A 25,190-nucleotide genomic window follows, 5' to 3' on the forward strand; every position below is an offset into this window, starting at 1 on the left:
ATTTTTAATATATCATTCTTACACTTTAATATGACGTTTATAATTAATTTCCCTTTTATATTTTTTTCCTTTAGAATTTAATAATTATTCTTCTTATAAACAAAAATTAATATCAAATCAAATACAAATCAATTGCACATCTTCACCAACAAGTAGCATTATGTGATTCGTTGAACATTTTAATTATACTTTCTACCAAAAGAATTAGATAATTTAGGAGATGGTAAAGCTACCACCAACTCAAGATTGGTCATATCAAATTCTCATAGGAATTGTTCACTTTGATTGAAATAATAATTGATTTAATTTTCTCTCAACTTTGATCTTAATATGTTTAAATATATGATTAATTTATATCTTAAGATTATTTAATCTTTTTCAATTATATTAAATTGTTTTTTTTTCTTTGTCATCTATGTGGTTGAACAACTTAACATGAATTATTTTAAGTAAAAAATTATCAAATGAAGTAAAATTAATTATTTTTGGTAAATTCTTATAAGGTTTGACAAAATTAATTGGAACTATCTTTTTAATGTGTTTATGCCAAAGTTACATTCATTTATAAAAATTTATGTTGTTAATGCTGAAAATAAAATCATTATATATTGTATAAGTATTACATAACAAGTTTGTTAGTTTTAGAATTGAAATTTTCTTAATAAAACATGTCAAGTACAAGGTTAAGATTTTATTTTATTTTATTTTATTTTTTAAAATTATATATTTTAATATTATAGACACCCTAATCTATCCGAGATTCTACTTAATTTGGTCTGTTGATTAAATAAATAATAAATGGAAAAAATGGAAAAAAAACTTGACAAGTTGAGTTAGTGTAGGACTGTGAGTGAGGTGTTTAAATTGGATTTAAAGACTGAAATTAAAATTTAAAAGGAGTAAAATTCTATTCGGATTCTTTAAATTAGAACCTTATAAATAGATACTCCCACATACACAGAATTTAGAGAAGAAATACAGATAAAAAAGAGGTACATAGAGTTTGGAGAACACGTTTATCCTACTGTCATCTCTGCTGGATCACCATCTTCATTGTTGCAGTCTTTACTACTATATGAGAATAATCACCATCAACACAGATCTTCTGCCACCATTATCATCAATACCACACGAGTATCTAAGCTTTGATAGCACCGTCTAAGCACTTTGCCATTACAAGCACCATTAGTTAAGAAATATTGTCTTCCATCAACCATAACTTTAGGCTCTAGTACCACAGCAAAAGTCAGGCTTGAAGAAAACACACTCGAAATTCGTGGGTATTCCTTAACAAAGACTTGTCTTTCTTTAAAAAACAATAACTTTTAAAGAGAAGCACGTGAGGAAATATCCAATTCGGACCAAAGTCATGAAGGCTTCTTGCAAGTAGGTATTATTGGCTTTGCATGGGAGAATTTTTAAATAGGCCTAAATTATAGAAATTTTAGAAATTCAAAAGAGAAAATATTTCTAATTTGACTCAAATGGTGAAATAATTAGATATATTTTCAACAAAAAATGATAATAATAAAAAGTAATAAACAATTAACTTTTTTCGACGACGGAGAGCCTCTTCAAAAAATCAAATGAGATTCTTGAATACTCTTGAGGTGAAAAGTATTTTTTAAGAGTTTTACTATATTGATGGAGAATCTTATAAATTATTTTCAATATTTCAACATAAAAATTTGAAACCATTAGACTCAAGACTATAGGATAAATTCAAAATAATATGATACCATCATTCGGATGGGCATGTGGAGGTGCTATAACCTTCTCCACATGTAACCAAACTCCCGAACCCTGTTCTGGTTAGTAGACCCGAACCTATTTTTTTAAGGATCTTTAGTCAAGCTTAGTAGTTTCTTAAGAGGATAGATTCTTTAGATGGTCAATCACACCTAGTAAAAAAGATTGATGGCGACTCCATTCATTTGTTAAGTCTAGCTATAGATTTTCAAATTTATATGTTATGACAAATATTTTTATATAATAAAAATTTATGTATAATAAAATTTTTTAAATAAAGTAAAAATTAAGTTTTCAATTGATAGAACGTACAATTACATTCAATTGATGGAAGTAACAATGAAAGATTATCCTAAGCAGAAAAATGAGACAAAAAATTGATTGTTTAGGTATAACTCCATCTTTTCTATATAACAAAGAATGTTAATACTATATGATGTTCAATTAAAAATATACAAATCTATTGATTTCAAATTTTTTTAGGATTAATATGAAACTATTTTATTTGAAAATATATTATATACTTTTTCATTTTCTCCTTTATGTCAGTTTAAAAATATTCACAATTGTATCAAAATTTTTAGGGTTGCTAAATTAGATAATATTTGTTCAAAAGAATTGAAATTTATTGAATTAATTATCACTATTACATTTAATATAAAAATATTACTATAAATTGTAATTTAACTAAAGTTAAAAGTGATTTAAAGGCATTTATTAACAAAATTTATTTGATAAATCTTTATTTAATTGTATATTTAGTATTTTAATCATTTTGAATTTTGACTTTTTCATAATTTCGAGTTAGATTTTAAACTTATGATTAATGAACAATTAGGTTGAGTTAAGTTTTATCATCTATTTCTATTCATAGTGTATTTAATTATTTACTTATGCAATTGAACAAATTTGATTCAATAATTAGTTCATGTTTCTCTTTATTTAAAAAACTAGATTCAAATTGTCTTAAATTCAAATAAAAAAATTATACTAAATTACTTATAATTATAATTTCAGTTTAAAAATATTTTTAAAAATTAAATGAACTAATTCAATCATAAAGCCAAGAAAAATAAAAAATTGAAGTCGAAGGAAAAAAAAGCTTAAATAATAAACTTTTAAATTGTTACAGAAAATGAATAAAAAACATTAAATTTTAATTGGGTTACTATTTCGATTTAGATTTTAATTATATTCAATTATTTCGGGTTTTAAATAACTACTAAGTTCTTTACTTTAAAATCAATTGAAATTAAGTCTAAGTTAGTTTATTTTTATAATTATGTGTATTATATTATGGTTAATTAAATTAAAATTTAAAATGAGTAAAATTTTTTTTTTATACTCAATTTGAGTTTTGAATTATTTTAAGTTCGAGTTGATTAATTCATATTAGTTTAGTTATATTTTTATGACACAAATAATAATTTTAAAATAGAATGAGAATATAATACAATAAAAATTTAAGTGCAAAAACGGTAAAGATACTAATAATAATTCTAAAAAAAAATCAAAGTCTTACAAATATTAAAGGATAAATCCTCTTTTGAGAATTTTGAAATTTGTATTACAAAAATATTAATATAGATAAATGTGTTTATAATTATTCATTTTTTAATCAAGTTGTTGTTAAATACATTAAGGGAAACAATTCAAACATTTTATTTAATAAGAATATAATAATTTATACTTATATAGGAAGATAGTAAAAAATTAAACATTAATTAAGTTGCTATGATCTTTTATAATGATCTTTTACAATGATCCTTTACAATATTCTTTACTTTTTTCAAATAAAGAAGTTAATTGGCATCAAAATATCAAAAAATCATTATGAAATGATGGAAATAACAATAAAATAATAATTAAAAATATACCATTCTTTTGTTTGGTAAAAGAAAATTTTTATGTAGAATGCAAAGGTAATTATTATAAATTTAATATTTTTAAAATTATGGTCTGTTTAATTTTTATAAATTTTATTTAGTAAAATGATTCTTATTGCTTTTATCACATATATAACACAATTTTACCCAAAATTATATACTAAAAAATGGAAATATAAGGCAAAATTTATTACTTCCAATGATAATAGAACATTTCAAAATTTTTAATTTTTTTATATGTAATTGTATTTTGCTAGCAAGTATGAAAACATCTACACTAATAATTAAATCAAATCATTAATAAAGCTTATCTTAATATGAATTATTTTATTATAAACTAAAATTTTTTGAAAAATATCTTAGAAATGTTGACTTAAGGTATATTGTATATATTTATTTAATTTAGTTTTAGTCTTTGCAATAGTATGAAAATTTATTATTTTAACTTATTATTATGTTTTAAGCTATTGATTGTAAATTAAAAGTATTTACTCATAGTTTTTAATTCATTTACATTCAAACTTTTCTTCTATCTTTCTCTACTTTACAAATTACATCATCTAGTGTATATTATGATTATTTTTTTGATATATATAAATCCATAATAACATAGTAGTGGATAATTAATAACTTAATAATAAATCATTGAAAACTTAAATATAATCAATATAACTTAATAGTAATTATCGATACTTAATAGTAAGTTAGTAATAATTTAATAGTAAATGAATGATAATTTAATAGTTAATAGTTGATAACTTTTTTGCAAATATGGAATAATACAATAATAAATACATAATATTTAATGGTACATTAATTACAATATAATTATAAATGCTTAACAGTGTAGTACTAAGTTAAAGATAACTTAACAAAAATAAGTGATAACTTAGTAGTTAATTATTGATAACTTAATAAAAAATCAATGATAACTTAATAGTAAATGAGTGATAATATAATAGTAAATCATTTTTAGTTTAATAGTAATCAAATGACAATAGTAAATAATAAACAATTTAATAATAAATAAATTATAAATTAGTAGTAAATAATTGATAATTTAGTAGTTATTCATTGAAAATTTAAAAGTAAATCAATATAACATAATAGTAAATCATCGATAACATAATAGTTAATTATTTATAACTTAATAGTAAATCATGTATAATTTAATATAAAATAGTAATAACTTATTAGTGAATCATAAATAATTTAATGGTAAATCAATGATAATTTTGTGATAAATAATTAAAAATTAAGTAATAAATTAACAATAACATAATAATAAATATATAAAAATATAATAGTAAATCATTGATAATTTAGTAATAAATTGACAACTTAGCAATAAATCACTAATAACGAAATAACAAATTACTAATAACTTAGTTATAAATGAGTGATATTTAGTAGTAAATTAGTTAATTATTGATAACTTTTTAGTAAATTATGGATAAATTAATAGTAAATTAGTTATAACTTTATAATAAATCATCAATAATGGTAATTTACCAACAATGATTGATAAATCATTTATAACTTAATGACAAATCATTTATAAATTAGTAATACATCATTGATAACTTTTGTAGTAAATAATTGATAACTTAATTGTCAATCGTTGATAACTTTTATTATATTTGAAGTTACCAAGGATTGAACCCTAAGTACTAACCAAAATGAAGTCAAAACTTTCATTTTAAACATTAGAATAAACTTACCATAAACATATTTAATAAAAATTTAGTGAAAAAATTATAAATTTGAATAAAATAATAATGTTATTATATAAAAAAAAAGATTATCTTGTATATAAAAAAAGATTATCTCGTAAATACATAACAACATATTAATAAATTAATGATAGATTAACAAAAAATAAGTGACAACATAGTAATTAATAATTGATAACTTAATAATAGATTAATAATAACTTAATGATAAATTAGTGATAACTTAATAACAAATCGTTTCAATTTAATAGTAATTAATTGATAAATTTAGTAATAAATTATAAATAACTTAATAGTAAATAAATGATAATTTAATTGTTAATCATTCAAAACTTACAAGTAAATTAATATAATTTAATAGTAGTTAATCATCAATAACTTAATAGTTAATAAATAATATCTTAATAGTAAATTATGAATAATTTAATATGCATGAATTATAACTTGATAATGAATCATTAAAAACTTTGTAGTAAATTATCAATAAATTAATAGTAAACCAATTATAATTTTACAATAAATTATCAGTAACTTAGCAGTAAATCATTAATAATTTAGTAATAAATCAATCATAATTTAATAGTAAATCATTTATAAAATAGTGGTAAATTAATACTAATTTAGTAATAAATTATTAATAATTTAGTAGTATAATATTGATAGTTTAATAGTAAATCATTAATAATATAATAGTAAATCGATAATAATTTAATTTTTAATCATTGATAATTTTTTTTTAAACTTAAAGTTGTCAGGAATTGAATTTTGGTTACTAGCAAAAATAAAGCTAAAAATTTTATTTTGGGAGAGTAGATAAATTTGGCATACCTATTCAATAAAAAATATTTAGTGAACAAAAATTCTAAATTTAAATAAACTAATAATGTTATTGTATAAAAAAATTATCTTATACTACTAGAACTAAACCCGAGTTTTCTTATAGAGATCTATTGTTAAATATATAATGGTATAAATTTTATCAATAATTACTAAAAATATATTATAATTTATAAAAATTACTAAAATTATATGGAGGGATTATTAAAATTTTATCAGAAATTATCAAAATTGTATCAATCGTTATCAAAATTTTATCAAAGTTTATCAAAATCAAAATTATATAAAAATTATTAACATTTACTTATATTACATTAAAATTAGAATTAAATTATTAGTATTTAACATAATTATCATAATATCAAAAAATTTATTTATTAAAATGAATTTTTAGTGATACAAATTACATGTGCATTATATAACATTATATTCTACACCAAAACAAAATCCTTTAAAAAAAATCTATGCATTATATTAAATATAGTGGCCATGATCTACAGCAACTGCAGTTAATGGATGATGGCAGTTCTTGGTCAGTTTTCTCCATTTCCAATCCTCATAATCAACAACAACAATCTGTTTTTCCTTCTAATTACCCTTTGTATTCTCGACAGAGACAGAAACAACACGAAAACCTTTTCCAGAAACATTCGGGTCCTGTTATCCATGAGCTTTTCCAACATCATCATCATCAACAGTTTCAACCATTCCAACAACAAGCTGAGCCTCTTCTTCATCATCATCATCATCATCATCATCACCATGCCCACCAACTTTTGGTTGTCAATTTCAAGTTGGGCCTTATTAAAAATAGTAGGGAAAAGGAGGATGCTTTAGATTTCAATCATCAACAAAATGATGCTTCTTTTCTCCATGGAAATGAGCAACATGTTTCAGAAAGTTGTCGGCCACAACAACATCGCCTCTTGATGCCCCATTGTTGGCATCCCCGAGAAGATTCTCCCATGAAAGAACCCTTTTGGTAATTTATTATAATTAATGTTTAAAGTAGTACCTTATAAACTTTTTCAATGACAAAGTTCGCATTTTTGTTTTCAAAATCGACCTCTTTGTCACCCATGTGTTCGTATAAATGTTACCAGGAAGCCCCTAACCAGAGCAATGTAGCGGGCATGGAGCTAGAAACAAGAATTTGATCAGTAGCAAATATAGACTCTTTGGTGAGATTGAAGCTATTTATGTTCTTGCAAAGGGTGGAGAAACTGCTCAAGCTCGTTCTGGGTCTGCTCTCACTGGTGAGAATTCACCTGCAAATGTTGGTCTTTCCATGCACTTAAGTGAATTTCAAAGGCGTAAAGTACGTGCCAATCGTGGGGTTGGTAATGTTGCAACTGAGGTTGATCATGGATCAGAGACTTCTATTGGAGAAGAAGCTTCATTAAGGAAGATTCAAAAGAAGAAGAGGATCATCAAGGGTATCTCCATCAAAGGTTTTTGGAAGTGATTGAAAGAATGGATAAAGAAAGGTCAGTGAAAGAGGAATAATGGAGGTGATAAGAGGCTGAAAAGCGTAATAGAGAAGCCATTGCAAGAGCACTTGAACAAGCTTTAGCTTCAAGTAGAGAGGTTCTAATTGTTTAGTATTTGGAGAAAATTACTGGTCAAAGTACCAATCTTCCTGACAGGGCTATATTGTGGCTGTAGCCAGAAAGTGCAATCGAACCCTTCAATGAGAACACGAAGGTTGATAACAATAGCAGGTGGCGTAGAGCTAAAGTTGAGGCCTTGATTCAAGTGCGATGTAACTTAGAATCAAAGTTTCTAGAACCTGGATTAAAGGGGTCTCTTTGGGAAGAGGTAACCTCTTTCGTGGCTTCCCTTGGTTATCCAAGAAGTGCCAAAAGGTGCAAAAGGAAAATGGGAGAATATAAACAAGTATTTCAGGAAGAGCAAAGAAAATGGTAAGAAGCGCTCTCATCAATCTAAAACCTGCACTTATTTTGATCAATTGGATCAGCTTTAGTCAAGGATACCCATTACTTGTCCCACTTCGTCTAGGCCTTTGATTAACAGTGATTTTGTGATGCAACAGCAAGGTGTTTCGGACTTCTTAGAAGCCTATATGCTCGAGAGAGACCTTGGGACTGCACAAGTTAACGCTAGCGGGAAACTTAAAGTTTCTGAAATCAACTCCCCAAAATTGGACTTTAATGGCACAGTTAATGAGAATATAGTACAAGGAAGCAATGGAAAGGACAATGAAAGCCATGAAAATTACGTGGAGAATGAGGGTGAGCGAGAAGATGATAGTGGCAGTTATGGAGGAGAATGAGAATTGAGGTGAATCTAAAGAATAGAATGGTAAAACTCGATCTGCTACAAGGTAATTCTTTTTCCATTCTTAAAGATTTTCAGAGCCAATTGTTTTTAGTTCCAAAATGTTGCTATTAACTTTGAGTTTGAACTAAATTTTCTTCGCAACTGACTGCGTATAAGCAATATGTTCGACCAAATTTGTTAGGACATGAATTAATAATTTTAGTCCATCTCAAAATAGTTGATCAAATTAAATGAATAATATAAGACCTCTTTTATTGATGTGGTAGGTGTTAAAGGTATTTGATGGTCAAAAGGTTATAGTAGTTTTTTTCCCTCTCAAAGCCTTCAGCAGAAAACTAGGAGTATTTTTGTCATTTGAGATGACCTGATTGATGTAGCCAATGCCACCTTAGCTTGGCTTTGTCTTAACTGTCCCCTTATGATCCCTATTAGCTTATGTATAAATATAAAGACCTAGGCACCATGAAGGTAGGTTCATCCCACTCACTTCTCTCTCTCTCCTCTTCCTACTTTCTTGCCAACTTGATCTTTACTAACTTGTGCATCAGAGTGCAAACGCAGGAAACACCCCCTGTCTTTGCCTCTAACCGTCATTTTCTTTTGCATTCACAGGAACACCTTTAGGTCGAAACTCGGTATCAACATTTGGTGCCTTAGGTAAGAGATATCTCATATTAGCTGAACATAAAAAAATGCCACTAAGAAAACAAATCCAAGAGGAAGGAGAGGCAACCACCCTGGCTGGAACAGAAACTCACCGTAGCTAGCATGTTGTCTTTCTAGCTCAACCACAGATGACAGCGACCATGAAACAATTTCAAGCCCTGATAGAACAAATACAAGCTCTCAAACAGATATGGCAAACTATAACCCCATCACAAGTTTCAAAAGTGTCAGATTTAATCACCTAGCCGAGAAGTCGCTGTTAGACAACCAAGCTACGAAGAAGCGAAAGCCTCCTCAGCCTCCAGAGAAGAAAAACACACAAACCTAACTCATCACCTTTCCAGCTACAATTCCACACATGCCACAACCCAAAAATCCAAACAAATTGACCATGAATTTCAACTGAACAGGGATTTGGAAGCTTGGATGCAAGCCATGAAAAAAGAGCTGAAAATGAAGGTAGTGGCATTTGAGGATGAGCATAAGTTCTTGAAAACCTCACCCTTTACTTAACAAATTGACAGAACCATTCCTTCTAAAAAATTTAAAATGCTAACCTGGAGACATACGATGGTACTTCTAACCCTTTAATCATTTGAAACTTTATAAAACTAACATAAAGATGTAGGAGGCCAATGAGGCTCTAATGTGTAAAAGTTTAGCCATTATGTTAAAAGGTGCAGCTCGATCTTGGTACAACATCAGGAGTAGAGGTCAATCATTACATTTAAGGAGCTCAACTACCTGTTTCTGTCTAGATTTGTGAGTAGCCGAATAGTAAAGAAAATGATCTTAAGCTTAATATCAATTCACCAAAAGTGGAATGAAACTTTGAAAAGTTATGTCATGCGTTTTAACATGAAAGCTTTACAGGTTAAAGACTTGGAATAGATGGTCATTGTTGCTGCAATGACAAGTGGATTTAACGATAATGAGTACCATTTAAAGTTGACATTATCACTAGAATCGCTCAAAACTCTGGTAGACATCTTGCTAATTATAGAGAAATACATTAATGCTAAAGCTACAATGAAAACTAATCGAGGTGAGAGAGGCTCATCCCTCTTCTTTATCATAAAAAAATAAAGATTTCTACGATCTTTTCCTAAGAGTGAGACAACATAGAGTTAGAAGTCCTAGTGGAAAAAGAAGCTACACTGCATTGAATACTTCCTCGAGAGAATTTTGATGCAAATTGAAAGAAATTCTATCCTTAGATGTCTTAAGCCACTGAAACAGAACACATGGAAGGATTCGACAAAAAAATGTACTTTTCACAAGGACATTGGCTATAATATCAAAGATTGTGTCAACCTAAAAAATGATATTGAAGCTTTAATAAGACAAGGTCAATTCAAGAGATATATGGGGTAGAAAAGATAAAACCAACTTAGAACTTGCTATAGATAAGACCACATAGTGCCTACCCAAGGCAAAAAAAAAATTAGAATAAGGAAGAAGGAATGCTCAATGAGAAAAGCCAAATCAAGAAGAGAGCCAAGCTGACAATAGTAAGCTAATTATGAAGGTGATTAACATAATCACAGGAGGTAGTTTCACCTTAACAAAAAAAAAGTTTAACCCGAGTCGGGTAATAGCAGTAGGCACCTCGGCCAAAAAAGAAAAAAGACTAGAAAAACTAGTCGATCTCATTTAGCTTGAAAGATCTAGAGTGAATCTAACACCCACGCGACAATGCTATAGTGATCACAAACTTAGTACATAACTATGTGGTTAAAAAAATTTTATTTGATAATAAAAATTCAATCGATGTCATGTATTATAGTTGTTTGAAAAAAATAGGGATTGACGAAGATTAGTTGAAGCCTATCACCACTACATTAATGGGATTTGGGAATGAACAGGTGCCCATAAGAGGAATTATCAAGCTTTCAATCTCTTTAAGGACTAAATTGAAGACAATTACCTTAGTCGTAGAATTCATAGTAGTGGATATACCATTTGCCTATAACATGATATTAGGTCAACCTAGTAATCTATTATGCGGCTTATAGGCTTAGCTCTCTATTTGAAAATGAAATTCTCAACATTTGAAGGGGTTGAAGAAGTTTAGCGAGGTTAGTCTATGACACAATAATGTTATGTTACAACAATGAATGGTAAGACTAAAAAGCAAACAGGCAGCTTGATCGATATTAAGGTAAAAGCAAAGAAGAACAAACACAGAGAATTGACAAGAGGCAGAAAATCATTAACAAAAGCATAAATGTAAGACTGACCTGGAAGAAGCGTGCTCTTAAGTCTTTTGAGCTTTGAAAAAGTTTAATGTTATTTCATTTTTTAATTTTTTGAGACGACATTAAAAACGACCAAGCTCCTAGGTCGATGTGAATAATTTGATATTACTCGGACCGAGCTAACACATTGGCTAAAACATAGCATCAAATGAAAAATATACTTCACTTTTACTAATATGTTCAACAAGTTTTTCAATATACTAATCATCATGTGAGGATCTATTTTCATAAGAAATGATCTCCACCTAATTGAACAAAAAGAGATAATTGATAAAAGACCAAACTTAGATGCAAACCGACCCGAATCGATTGAGGACCTTATGACAATCTTATTCTGGAATAGCATTTCTAAAAAATACATGCAAAGCCAAGCTTTAACATAAAGACCAACTAATTCAACTCATAAAAGATAATATCAATCTGTTTGCTTATACATTGTTTGATATTCTCATAATTGATATGAAAGTGATGGTTCACAGATTACACACTAATCATGAGGTAAAACTAGTTTGATAAAAGAAAAGAACTTTTATTTCCAAAAGACAACAGGTCATTGAGGAAGAAGTTGATAAATTATTGCAAGTTGACTTTATTAGAGAGGTCTACTACCTCAAGTAGATAGCTAATATGGTCATAGTTAAAAGTACAATAAAAAATAAAAAATGTGTGTGGATTTTATCGACCTAAATAAAATTTATCTGAAAAATAACTTTTTCTTCCCTAGCATAGATCGGTTAGTAGATGATAGTATCGATTATGGTTTTTTTAGCTTCATGGATATCTATTTTGGCTACAATTAAATCAAAATATTAATAGAGGATGAGGAGAAAATGATTTTTACTACTAAGAAAAACCTTTACTGTTACAAGGTCATGCCATTCGAATTAAATAATACAGGGGTGACCTACCAAAGATTGGTGAATAAGGTATCTAAATACTAGATCGACCATAATATGAAGGTATATGTAGACGACATGATAATTAAGAGTAAGAGTTTGACTGAGCATCGGAGGACCTTGAAGAAATTTCTAACACTTTGAGAAAGTATAATATGAGACTTAACCCAAGCAAATGTGCTTTTGAGGTTACATCAAACAAGTTTCTTGGTAACATAATTAACAAAAGGGGAATAAAAGTGAACCCTAAAAAAGTTCAGGCGATCTTAGAAATGAAGGCATCGACTTCGATAAAGAAAGTACAAAAGTCAACTAGTAGAATAGCCACACCCAGTCGATTCATGTCCAGATCAATAGAACGATGTCTATCATTTTTTAAAATTTTCATGAATGTCTCTGACTTTAGGTGGACTCCTCAATGCCAAAAAGCTTTTGATGAACTTAAAGAGTTTTTATCCTCTTTGCTTATCCTATTTAAATTGAGGACTGGTGAAACACTGTATTTATACTTAACCAACATAGATCAAGCTATCAACTCGATCCTAATTCGAGAAAAAAAAGGGAAATAATAATCTGTCTATTTTGTAAGTAAAGCATTGATAAGGCCTGAAGTTAGCTACAATGGCATAGAAAAATTAGGCTATGCTATTGTCACTTCAGTCATAAAACTCAAGTCATATTTTCAAGCCCATACAATCCATGTCTTGACCAATCAGCCATTGAGACAAGTTTTACAAAAGCCTAAAATGTTAGGAAGGTTAATCAAATAGGCAGTAAAGCTCAACGAATTCGATCTACATATTTCACTCAAGTCGGCATTAAAATCATAGATGTTGATAAACTTCATCATAGAGCACATCTCGGTACAACCGAAAGGACAAATTGAGGAAAAAAAAAACCTTGGATAAAGATGATTGAAAGCTCTATGTTGATGGATTAGCTACAAGCCAAGATAAAGAAACTAACTTCATTCTGATCAGCTTAGAAGGGCTATATTACCTATACACTTTGAGATTCAAGTTTAAGCAATTTAACAGTGAAGCGAAATATGAGGTGTTGATAGTTGATCTAAAGTTGACAACCGAGCTGAATGTTCAACACATAACCATTTATAGTGACTTTCAACTGGTTGTTGGTCATACAAATAAAGAGTTTGAAGCTCGAAAAGATGAAATTTGAATGTATCTCGACTAAGTGCTAGCCTTGGTAGTTGGCTTTAAGAAAGCTAAGGTAAAAAAAATACCGAGATAAAAAAAATTCAATAGTAGACTCTCTGTCTAAGTTGGCTTTAGGAGCAATAATGAAAACTTTGGACCAAGTTTTAGTAGAAGAACTAACATATAAAAAAGCACCAAGGACAAGTTCATGGGATAGGTCATAGAGAAAAAAACTTAGATGATACCAATTAAAGCATACCTGACCATGGGAGTGTTACCTAACTGTCGTAACGTATCAGTTCAAAGACTCGATCACTAGACATAAGAATTTAAAAATAATGTAAAAACATGAAGAGTCACCATCAATCTTTTTTAGGGTATGATTTACCATCCAAAAATTTATCTTTTTAATAAAACAATAAAATGAGTTTATAGCTTTATTAAAAAGATGCATTTGGTTTACGAAAACAAATTGAGTTTAGGAGTTGGTTATATGTAAGGAAGGATTAGCACCCCTATAACGTCCATAAAATTGGAACCAATTAATTATGCGCTATTTATAATTTTGGACAAAAATGGTTTTCTGTATGAACTTTAATTATAATTCCATTTGTTTATACGAAATAAAATTAATTAAAAAAATCTTTTTTTTGAGAAATATTATGAAAATATTCAAATTAAAGAAATACCTTCAAAGTTTTTGACATAAAAGCATAATTTGAAAATAATCTTTTCAATTAAGATTTATCATAACATTCTTTCTAAAAAATAATAAAATAACATTATTTGTAAATGATAATTATTGATAACTCTCTAATATCTAGGTAGAGTACCAATCAATTATATTTCATAGAATGCTATTTTAACTTTATTTGTTTCAAACCAAAAATTCTAAGAAAACTTTTTATGTGGTAAAAAAATGAAACATAATAATATAATTAATATTAAACATCCAGAAATAAAGCAAACATACACACTGATATATATATATAAGCATTATAAATGAAAACATTAATTTAAGAATTAAACATATGCAAATGATGATTAAGTATGAATATAGTAATCGGGTTTAAATATAGAAAGACTACATGAACTCTCTAATATCTAGGCAGAATTTGGGTATGAATTTTTATATTTAAAATCTCGCCCTATTATTTTTATTATTATTGCATTTTATAACCGCTGTTTAAAAAAAAATTTATTTCGAGTAGCGAAAATGTATGAAAATTCTTAATGAAATAAAATTTTTTGAATACTCTAATATTTAGGCGGCATTCGAAAACTGATTATATCATAAAAAGTTTTCATGCAAATCTTTAAAAACTATAACTAAAGCAAACATATATGTATGCATTATAAATAGAGGCATTAATTAAAAAAAATTAAATTTATGCAAAATAATGATCAAATACTAACTTAAGAATCGAGTTCTTAAATATAAAAGGTCACTCGAACTCTCCAACATTTAGGCAGAGTCTGGGTGTAAATTTTTATATTTTAAAATCTCATTTAATAATTTTTATTACTATTGTATTTTTATAATCAAAATTTCAACAAAATGAACATACTTTTAAGCCATGAAAATTTTTAGTGAAATAAAATTTCCTAAATTCCCCAATATTTAGGTGGCATTCATGAACAAATTACTTTATAAAAAGTTTTCATGCAAATCCTTATAAATTTAAAAGAGTTTAAGTTTTTAGGTAAATTGGGATTTGAATTTTAAGAACTTACGACTCTCTCTAAAAGTCTCCAACATCTAAGTAGACTTTTAGGGCAAACTCATTTTTTTTATAATTTTTAAAAAATTAATTAAAAATTTATATATATATATACCACCGATTATATTTTTTAGTATAAAACCATTATTACTATTAGTAAAGAAAAATCTTTAAAATGCAAATAACAATTAAGATACATAAAATGTATTCAAAGGACATAAACAAATTAATTTAAAAGCTAAAACATGCACAAAGGAATTAGACATTCAAAACCTTGGCATAATCCAAAAATAAGCATGATTATCAAGCTAAAATAAGTATGCAAAAAGATGCTTAAATATTCCTACACCCTAATTGTTTTATTATTCATCTTTGCATTATTAACATGATCATCATTGTGTATTATTTTTACAGCATGTAGTAGCCATTTTCTTGATGAATGTAAGAAGAAAAAAATAGTAATAATAATAATAACAAATCCAAATCCGTATACAAGTGAAACTTTCTTTACACCTAGAAGTGATTCATGTATGGATTGAAGAAACAGAAGCGTAAAAGAAATCTAAGTAACAAAATAATGATGGAACCGTGCAACGCATTGATGTTTCCATTACATCAAAATATGGGCAAACGAAATAATAGTAGGACTGTGCCTTGCATTTGATCTTTTCATCATACATGGAAGCTAGGCAAAAGACCATGGTGGGACCATGTATTGCTAAAAAGAACATGAAAAAATTGAAGCTTGAGAATTTATGCAAAAGTCCTACGTGAACAACAAGCTGAAAAGGTCAAAAAAAGACTCAACCCCCCAGACAGGCCGTTCACCTCTTCCCATTTTCCTTTAACAACCACCACCATTGTTCCCTAAAAGCTTTTGACTATGAGCCCTTCATTACCATTAGTACACCCAAGTCTCATACAAAGAAAATAGATAAAAGTGATGCTAGAACCTCTATAGGCAACAAAGGAAACAAATTTCCAAATCTAGGTGGAAGAACAACCAAACCGTGATTGTCTATGGGGATATATGCAACACGATTTGGTTATTCAGTTGCTTTTCAAGTCATTTAATCATTTCAGCCTACTAACTAGAGGTTAAACATGAAGGATGAAAGGACAAAGACTATCAACTTTGTAGGATAAGGTCAGTTGTAGTAGTTGCCATTGGAAAAGGCAAGAAGCATTCGACCAAACCAGAAAAATAAAACCAAAACTTTATCCTTTTTATATAAAAAAATAGAAACATAGAACATACAAAGCTTCACTTTATCAACATTCACACCAAAGTCAAAAAATGTAAGAAATAAATAAGAACACTTGCAGAAAAGATCATAGCATGTGCAAAAATAGTGTAAAACACATGATATAATCGACAAAACTCAGCCTTGGTATGGGCTATCTTACCTCTTAAATTTTTTATTTTTAACTTTCTCATTTTTTATGCTTTCTTTTCTTTTTTTTTTTAACTCGAGGCTTCCCTCTTTTTTTTTTCTCCCTTGTTCTAGCAGCTTCATTCCAGCCTATACATAATTGGCTAAGCTTCCAAGATCAAGATCCTAATCTTGATCAATGAAGGCCCTTGGATGAAATCTCATCAAAAGGCCAAAGTTTCTCCTTTTTTATGTTTTCAAGGAGCCACCTTTGGCCCTTAGATCAAGAGGCAGCAAAAGATCCAGTGGCCTATATTAAATATTGTAAAGGTTGAATTTTTATACCCTTCAAACTTAAAAAAGACCATTTTATCCATAATGCAAATTTTTGGTATTTATAATCATTTTCTTAGAAATCAATGTTCCCATTGTCATATTTGGGATTTTCAAGCATTGAAAATCATAAAATATTATGAAATTGAGATCTAAAAATTTTCATAAAAATTCAAGCTCGAGAGGGTCAAATTATGAAATTACCCTTAATTTTATCTTTCTCGGGGCACCATGAAAATTTTAGTATTTTTTAAAAAATCTTAAATTTGATTTTAAACCATATTGATTTCAATTAGGTTTTGAATTTTCAAAATTGATCTGGGCTCTCATCTATTTTGATCAAGTTTTGTGTAATTTTGACTTGATTTGATCGGATTTGACCTGAGTTGACTTTGAATTTTTAAGTAAGTAAATTTGTGAGCTCTTTATAGGTTGTAAATGATCATCATAAATGGTCTTGGCCTATGTTTGTAAATGAGCCCTGGATCAATCATGTTAAAAAAATGTCCCGAATAAAATTTGATGTCTACACCAACGAAAGAGTCTGGGCTAGGGCATTGATGAAAAATGCCCTCTAGTACACAATGATCAAAGAAAAATTATACAAAAGATCTTTTAACCTACCATACTTAAGATGTGTTGATCAAGAAGAGGCATAGTACATGCTACGAGAAATCCACGAAGAAATATGTGAAAGTCACATCGGATCTCGATCTTTGGTTTATAATGCTGAGGCATGGCTATTACTAGCTTACCATTAGAAGGGATGCAATCAAACTGGTGAAGAGATGCGACAAGTGTCAAAAATTTACCTACATACAATATCTCCCCTTAATTGAGGTCAATCTTATTATCAGTTCGTTGCCATTTATGTAGTGAAAAATGGATGTCCTTGAACCATTCACCTCGACTATGAGTCAGAGGAGATTTGCCTTAATGGTAGTAGATTACTTCACAAAATGGTTGGAAACTGAAGCCCTAGCCACCACCACGTAAGCATGAGTCGATAAATTCATTGGAAAAACATAGTTTATAGATTCAGATTACTTTAGTCGATAATAACAGACAATGACAAACAATTCAAAAATCTAAGGTTTAGGGAATGATGTTCAAATATTCACATCAACTTCAGGTTCACGTTAGTTGCCTACTTTCAGTTCAACGAGTAAGCCAAAGCTACAAATAAGACAATATTAAGGCTTTAAAAAGAGGCTTGACGTGATAAAAGGGAAGTGGGTCGACGAGCTACTGTGAGTTTTGTGAGCTTTAAGGATAATCATGAAAGTGCCCACTAGTGAAACTTTCTTTCACTTGGAATTTGAAATAAAGGTCATAGTGTCGGTTGAGATCGACCTGTCAAGTTTAAGAGTTGAATTGGCATCAAAAGAAAAAAAATGAAAAAACATTTAAGGTCGACCTCAATCTCACTGAAAAACAAAAAGACATAGTCCTAACACAAATTGTAGCCTACTGGCAAAAGGTAACCAACTATTATAATAAGAGGGTCTGATGTAAGTACATTAGAAATAGTGACTTGGTATTTAAAAAAATTCAAGCTTTAGAGGTAGATGACCGAAGTGGCAAATTGGTCTCGATGTGGAAAGGATAATATATTGTTAACGTGGCCATTCACGATGCGACCTACAAATTACAGGATCTAAATAGCGACTTCATCCCAAGAACGTAAAACATAGACAACTAAAAGATTTATTATCAGTAGTTAAGTATAAACTGAGCTCAAACTTGCTTTATTTTATGAATGGCACTATTTTTCCAAGGATGTGAAATGACAATCAAGTCTATTACCTATAGATTGGATCAAATTTAGCTCATACTTGTATTATTTTGTACATGAACACATGAATTAAATTATCTTCAGTAAGCTTACATTTAAGTTATTTGAAGAAATCTAACCTAGGACTTGTAAGTATGTTTATTTGATTTACGCAATTATATAAGTCTTTAGTCTAATTATTCATCTTTAGATCGGTTAACCATTCTCAAACTTGTGCAAATAAGAAAAAAGTGACAATAAATTCAAGCTGAAACTTGAAAAAACTTTTCTTTCTATTTTATTGTAACAAAATACATCGGTTAAAGTATGTGAGATTATTACAAAAAGCTGACCTTATTCAAAAAAATTACAAAGTTAAAAATAAAAAATTATGAAATTTATTCATTAGTAGCAGCAACAGCTAGGGGAACACTTTCATCAGCAGGAGCAAGAAAGATGACCTCACATTCGATGATCTCCATAACTTCTTTCTCGGTCTGCAAGGTGACCTTTTAGCTCACCCTCTAGGGCCTCATCTTCATCATCTTCTTCCTCTTCCATTTTTTTATCATCTTCAGGCTAATTTGAACAAGCTTTTATTTGATATTGTTGATGTCAATATCAGAGAGGTTGAGGTTGAGAAAGAAAAATTTGAACTATACCTCGTCTTTGGCCAGCTGAAAGGCACCAAGTACATTTTTTCTTGAAAACTCTACCTTTACTTGGAGATAATCATTAGAGGGTTGTACTATTCAGCAACCTTCATCTTTAGCTCATTCTTCTTCTTGTCTCGAGCCTTTAGCTCAGACCTTAACCTTGTGATTTTAGCTTAAGCATCATTAAGCATTAGCTTGGCTTGTTCCTTTATAGATTTGACTGAGGCCTTGTCAATCAAGACGACCTCGTCAATCAAGACGACCTCTAGCTTTGTTGTCAGCTCATCCATATTTTTTTTAGCTCGACATCATTCTTGTGAGATATGCTAAGGCTTAATTTGATGTTGCTCAATGCCTCTGAGCTCTTTTTGTGCTCCTCAGTAAAGGCATCCATATCATTCTCAATCTTTAGCATATGTCTCATAACAAGATAAGCATAATAGAGGGCTTAGCTACTATTCTCCATAAAACTGAGGTAGGAACTTCTTTTGGACTATATAAAAAAATCTTAGACTTAAAAAAATAAAAACAAAAATAATAACAAGAAATTGAGCTGAGGTCAAGAGATACTCATCAAAAAGAGAAATTGTGACCTTGCAAAACTTCCTAGCTATGTCAAGATTGGAGATGGAATCATCCGTTAGAGCATAATCTAACCCTATAGATGTTCTCTCTGAGCTAGGCCTTAGCACCCTAGCTTCGAGGTTCTCAGGACTAGAGAAGGAGGTCTCCACCCATGATCTTTTAACTAGAAGGGGTGGTGTTGATGTCGATGTAGAGGATAGGTCCTGACTTACCCTAGCTTTCGACTTTTGACCTGAGAGAGAGCGGGGCATAGAGGTGCTGACCACCTTGTTTCTTCCACAGGATATGACCCTAAGTTAGATCTCCTCTTTTAGGCCTTGGGTCATGTTGGTACAACTAGATATCAAAGTCATCATTACCGGCCATCTCTGTAAATTTGAGCTAACAATTTAATAAAAAATTAAATTAAAACAAAATCTTACAAGGTCACTTCAAATCTACCCTAATACTTTATCCTGTTTATTACTTCCGAGGAAGTCAACCCATGAACATCGATGATGAGCTCCCCCTACGTGTAAATTTTAAAATTTTATCATGATTTGATAGATCAATGATGAAGAAGGCCACCGGTATATCCATAAAAGAGTCGATTGTACTCCATATTTCTCAAGCTTCAACCTCAGGCTCACCATTTTTATTTGCCTTTTGCTTCTTAAGGCATAGGAATAGTAGTTTCTAATTCTTTATTGAACTAGGACAATCGGTAAGAAGTTTTTTATTTGATCGAGTTGTGATATAAAATCACCTACTATCACTGGGATATTTTTTAAAAGAGAAAAACTCCCTGAATAGATGAAGAGAAGGAAAAGTATTTAGTTGTTGATAACGAATAATAAAAGCGACTATGTACTGAATAGAATTCAAGATAAGCTGAATGATGGTTAAATTGTAAAAATTAAAAATTAAAATAAATAAAGGATGAAGTAAAAACCTCATATTGGCCACAAATGAATCCCAATATACATAGAGCCAATATGGCTCTAGTCTATTGGTGACCCGGTCTGAGGAGTTTGACGTTATTATACTGTATCCCTCTCTGAAAAAAATGGTACCCAAAGCACATATGTGATATGCCGAGCACATGTTAGGATAGTCTTTTAGATTTACCCTACCCTTTAGCTCGCTCATTATATCATTGAGGATTATACTGAAGTCACATAGAGTATATACAGGGACCTCGACAAGTTTGTCTTGCACTACAAGACTCTTTCCCTCACCGTCACTTTCTCTGATCAATGTGTTCCCTTTTTTTTGTTCCTATTTGAAACCTCTTTTCAGAAGAATTTAACTTTTGGATGGGAAACAGATCTAAAAAAAGAGTAGTGGATGAAAGTAGCTCGATCTCATAAAAAGAAGGATGAGGTGAAAATCCTTTAGGAGAAGACAAGATGTGCAAAAAAATTGATTGAGGGGGGAGAGTAGAATTGGCAAAAAGTGGAAGAGATCGAACCTTAGAAGGGGAAAGATCAAAAAGGAAGGAAAATCGATCATAGAAGATAAATTGACCTAAGAGATGGCAAAAGCATGTAGATGTTGAAGTTCGAAATTGATCTGAGTATATAGTTCTTCCATGCCCAAAAGTCACTTGCTTCTTGCCTAAGCATTCTCTTCATTACATCATTGTCCTTCATCGGACATCGAGTTGAACCAATAAGCCATTTTTGCATAGTTATAGTCTCCAATAATAAAGGGGATCAGGTTGTCATTCTGTTACCCTCGTTGACCTCTCTTTAGCTCTACCCTATAACCATAAGCCTATCCAAAACTCATACTAAAAGACATTGTTAGAAATACATATTGAAGTAGGTGTAAAAAAAACTTTGAAGGCTAGAAAGCTATTGAGATAAAAAATTTTAGGTTGGATGGAGAGCAAAGAAAGTAAAAGATGAAAAATTGAAGCCTTACCAGCCATTTATGTAAATGCGCCATAGACCAAATTTATGAAACATTCCGCACCACTTGTCAGAGCACAAGCAAAAAGACTTATTTTCATCTTTTTGCTTTAAAATTTTTTGTTTAAACTACTTCTCTCTTCATTTAATGCTGTTAGATCGGCATAACTAGATGAACCCCAAGTTAGACCATTTAAATCGAACAACCATCGGGGGTAAATTGAGAGCCCAGTTCACCTTTAGGGTCCAAAATAGATAAAATCCAAATTTTTTTTAAAAAAATACAAGTCTCACCATGGTAAGACGAACTCCTGCACTAATCTTGAATCACCCCATACAATTATCACTTTAGAAACCTTTAAACCAATTATGCACACAATCAAGAACACATGTGTAAGATCGGATAATCACTAGGTAAGAATGTGGCTTAAAGCTAGTTATCGTCTAGAATTGACCTCCTCTTGCAACATTGACCTTCAATGAACCAAGCTGCCAATATATTTCTTTAGCTAATTTGTCCCACACTGGGGATGTCGGTAATAAATTTAACAATCTAATACTCAAACTGCTTAATGAAAGGACAGATTATTAAGGGCATTTGATGGTTATAGTGATCTTTTTTCTTCTTAAAACTTTCACCAAATTACTAGGGGCATTTTTATCATTTATGTTGACTTGACATATAAGGTTAAACTAACATTGTCAGTGCCACCTTAGCTCGACCCTATCTTAATTGTCCCCTTTTAATCCCTCTCAGCTTACCTATAAATATGAAAACTTAGGCACCATAAAGGTAGTTTCATCCCACTTATTTTTCTCTCATTTTTCTACTTTTTTGCCTACTTGATCTTTACTGACTTGCGTGTTAGAGTGTAAACACAAAGAACACCCTTTACCTTTGCTTTTAACTGTCTTTCTTTTTTGTATTCACAAAAACACCTTTAAATAGGAGCTCAGCACCAATAGTAGGCATTTGTTTTTCCTTTGTATCATCTGCCTATAGACCATAGATAGTTTTGGTCCAACAATCCATTTTTAGTTTCAAAATTGAACCTTAACCTATGACTTCCTCAGTTTCTATTGTCTTTATAACAATGTCGTTTGTTTAAGTGCAAACTGCTAAGTTGAAAATTGTTGAAAGTTCTAGCTATAATGAAACAGTAGAGAATAATAGAGGCTTGAGGTAAGAACACTACTGAGTACTTACAAAATGAAGTTTTTACATTGTTTTAATTCATTGATAAGCCAAAATATTATACAAATACAATTATCCAAAGAAAATTGAAAATAAAAATGCTAGCATACATGCCTCAATGTTTTTTATGTAGATGATGATTCTATTTAGGCTTAAAGAGCAACATATCTTAATTGCTCCTAGGAACACTGTATTAAATAGGAGAGTACGTGTGGGGGTGGGGCTTGCCTTGCATGGCATAGGATGACACAAAGATATGAAATGAGATGAGAGGGTGTGGAGATCTGCACTATACCTATGAGATATTATTCGTTTTGACCAAAAAGTGTTACAATTTTATTCCACAAAAGACGTTTAATAGGTTTAAGTTTAGATCTCAATATATATATTATATTATGTTCACACATTTTTCCGGTGTGGGAATTAAGACGTCACAATCTCTCTACTTTTAAAGTTTAATGTACCTATCAAGTCGAGTCCAACTATAATACCAAAGTCACACCAAACGTTAAGATTCTAGAGATAATTCTCTACCGTGTAGTATCTAATGATTCTCACGATGTAACACTTAATTCTCACTAACTGATGACTGCTTTAATACCATTGTGGAGATTCACACCAAATTTGCAAAATATTATATTTTTTTACTCAAAAATCTTACAATTTTATTTCACAAAAAATATCTCATAAATTTAAATTTAAATTTTAATATATATCATATCATTTTCGTATATTTTTTCAATAGATCAAGACGTAGATAGCGCTTCCCACTTCCTTTATAGAGTTCAAAAAAGAAAAATCTGAAATCTGAGTACATTTGATTTTGATAAACAGATGAGATGACATCACACAGGGTGACCCGATTCACATGGCTGCATCTGATTTTCAGCATAACACTCCACTTGTTTCTCCGCACTGTCTTTGATTGCTTTGCTTGCATCCAGCAGCGATTAACTTCCTCACCTGCCCTGGAGGGACTGCACCAATAATTTCTTCTTGGGTCTATCACTTTTTTATTTTTTTTATTTTTCAACATATTCTAATGCTAATTCTAATCCATCGGTTACGTGGTGCTGGCCCCTAGTTGGATTTCTATTTTTAGTGCAAGCTCTTATACAAGCTTTTTCTATTTCTATTCAGACAAATGACTGCCATTGCTAGACTTGGGTTACACGAAAACGAAAACAATTTATTTAATTCATACGAAAATGAAATCAGCATTTTGGAAATTAATAGAAAAATATGGCCTAATTAAATATCTTAATAAAATCGAAACAAATTCAAGCAAGGTATCATAGAATTGGGCTTGATCATAATTTTTTTTTTCCTTTTATCAAGTATTTTCATGGTTAATAATGCTCTAAATTTTAAGCAAATTTTCTCCTTAAATAATTTAGGATGATTGTGTAGAGAGTCACATCAAATTTATGATATATTATTCGTTTTAATATAAAAATTTTATAATTTTATCTCATAAAAAATATTTTGTAAATTTAAATTTAAACTTTTATTTATATATTATAATAGATTTTTAAAATCTTTCAATATAATATTAAGGGGTCACAAATTTTCTCGGTAAAATTTGATGTTTATGTTAAACGTAACATAAAATACAGATAGAAGCATTGAACCACATATATAAAATTAAAATCACATTAGACGTTAAGATTTTAGAGATGATTAATATTATATAGCACTTAATTCTTACAAAATTTTAGAATTACTCTTATAATGTAATATTTAATACTCGTTTGACAAGTAATTATTTTGATATTATTTATTAAAATTTACATTCAATTTATAAAATATTATTTATTTTAATTCATAAATGTTATAATTTTATTTCGTAATAAACATTTCAAAAATTTAAATTTAAATCTTTATTTATACGTTATAATAGATTCTCACACGTTTCGATATTAAATTAAGGTGTCCCAGAGAAATTCGGTTGCCTCCACACGCAAGGATAGAGAGGGACTGCGTGCCTTAAAGGTAGCTTGATTGACTCATAGCAAATCGGAACAGGACAATTAGTATTATTGCTCTCTTTTGTTTTCATTTTTGGTCAGAATTAAGATATTTTTTTTATTTTTAATTTATATTTTAATACCTTCTTGAAAAGAATATTATCTTAAATCGCTAATGCTAACTTATGTACTACGTCTTATCACTGGAGTG

At 29.5% G+C, this 25,190-nt stretch overlaps 1 long non-coding RNA gene and 1 pseudogene across 2 annotated transcripts; both read left to right on the forward strand.

Moving 5' to 3' along the window:
- The first annotated feature begins 807 nt into the window (after positions 1-807).
- Positions 808-8,138, forward strand: LOC111300406 (uncharacterized; annotated as a pseudogene). The gene is made up of 4 exons (XR_016330130.1): positions 808-832; positions 944-1,134; positions 6,706-7,187; positions 7,309-8,138. The product of XR_016330130.1 is annotated as an uncharacterized LOC111300406 (transcript).
- Position 8,139: 1 nt separating this feature from the next.
- LOC149513677 (uncharacterized) lies at positions 8,140-24,105 on the forward strand. The gene is made up of 2 exons (XR_016329732.1): positions 8,140-8,549; positions 23,847-24,105. It is a non-coding gene; the product is annotated as an uncharacterized LOC149513677 (long non-coding RNA).
- The last annotated feature ends 1,085 nt before the right edge of the window (positions 24,106-25,190 follow it).

This window comes from Durio zibethinus, chromosome 18, assembly GCF_047325235.1.
Source record: "Durio zibethinus cultivar Kanyao isolate XHJ-2024 chromosome 18, ASM4732523v1, whole genome shotgun sequence".
In the NCBI taxonomy this organism is placed as follows: Eukaryota; Viridiplantae; Streptophyta; class Magnoliopsida; order Malvales; family Malvaceae; genus Durio; species Durio zibethinus.